This window comes from Amphimedon queenslandica, unplaced genomic scaffold, assembly GCF_000090795.2.
Source record: "Amphimedon queenslandica unplaced genomic scaffold, v1.1 AMPQUscaffold_2316_Cont25682, whole genome shotgun sequence".
In the NCBI taxonomy this organism is placed as follows: domain Eukaryota; kingdom Metazoa; phylum Porifera; class Demospongiae; order Haplosclerida; family Niphatidae; genus Amphimedon; species Amphimedon queenslandica.
Genome location: NW_003557349.1, coordinates 1 through 1,281, shown reverse-complemented (window position 1 = coordinate 1,281; position 1,281 = coordinate 1). Strand labels below are relative to the sequence as shown.

The following is a 1,281-nucleotide window of genomic DNA, read 5'->3' as shown; positions in this document are numbered from 1 at the left end:
GATGCAATATACATATTTACCAGGATGTGACATCGCTATGATTAAAGGCACCGACAGTGCAATATATATATTTCACCGGAAGTAATGCTTGGCTTGTTCAGTTGTGATAGCAATGATAACAAAAGGTCATTTGTAAAATAGCAGATTTTGTACTATGAAATAAACTGATATAGTAGTAGTCTTTATTTTTGCATGGATTTGATTGAATTGCATGCCCATTATATTCCAGAATGATTTCAGTCATTGCGACGACCTTTCATCAACAAGTGTAGCTCCCACCAGTCAATTCGAGATGAATTCTGCACCTGTAGGCTGGGGAATGGTCTGGCTAGCGAGACTATCTAGGAACATCTAAGGAGTATTCTTTACTGCCGGTAGCATTTCTACCACCACACCGCCGCCATTCAGTAAGTACCTTCGTATCTCTAATAGTGTCTAAGGGTTCAAGACCTGTACAAATTTCTTACATTTCATCAACACTAACGCGGGCTAACCCTTCTTGAGCGCTTTAGACATTTTCATTCGCTTCTTTTGCTGGTTTTTTCTCGTGGTTCTCCTTCTTCAGCCATATTGGTGCCTTACAGGCCTACCACGTGCTACTGAGCATGCGCATAACCTTTCCTTCTTATGGCTTCCCATTATACAAGCATGACCTTTTCCTCGTGGGTGTATCAGATATAGATAGGTTGCAGTAGGCGTGGCCAATCATTACGTCCGCCATGTTGGAGTACAACTCGGAGTACAAGTGCAATGATAATGTCATGACTTTTGTTAACAATTCGCTTTTTAGGAGCTAATGAGCTGGAACAGAAACGCTGATTGATTGACCTAGGTAGCTACGGCAGTGAGAGAGAAAAAAGAAGTAGATGAAGCAATAGTTGACCACTCTGTGACACCTGAAGACCTGAAACTGACTAGACTACTTAGTACTGCAATGACTTTCACACACAACAAATGCACATTTATTTCTGTTTTGGTTTTGAAAGAGGAGCCTGGGAACAGTATAAAAGTAGAGCTAGCGAGCGAGAATATGGGAGTGACTAGTTATGTTTAGACTCTAATAGTTGTGACTAGTGACAGTAGTGAGTCTAAGAGCGCGAAGAAGCAGCTAGCCCAGAACACTTGCACTGAAGCAGCTACAGTTGTTCCTGGCTACATCAGTACTCTTTGCAAGACTCTACTTCCATAATGGTCAATTTCTGTGCTGTTATTGGCTGCTCTAACAGAGCAGATAGGGACAAGAACAAATCCTTTTTTCGACTACCATCCGTCATACCGTCT

At 41.8% G+C, this 1,281-nt stretch overlaps 2 long non-coding RNA genes across 2 annotated transcripts; one reads left to right on the top strand and one right to left on the bottom strand.

The window, feature by feature from the left end:
- Positions 1 to 82: 82 nt before the first annotated feature.
- Positions 83 to 661, bottom strand: LOC109593255 (uncharacterized). The gene is made up of 2 exons (XR_002190839.1): positions 495 to 661; positions 83 to 450 (listed from the first exon to the last, which is right to left on the bottom strand). It is a non-coding gene; the product is annotated as an uncharacterized LOC109593255 (long non-coding RNA).
- Positions 662 to 673: 12 nt separating this feature from the next.
- LOC109593254 (uncharacterized) lies at positions 674 to 1,004 on the top strand. Its single transcript, XR_002190838.1, has 2 exons — positions 674 to 745; positions 791 to 1,004. It is a non-coding gene; the product is annotated as an uncharacterized LOC109593254 (long non-coding RNA).
- The last annotated feature ends 277 nt before the right edge of the window (positions 1,005 to 1,281 follow it).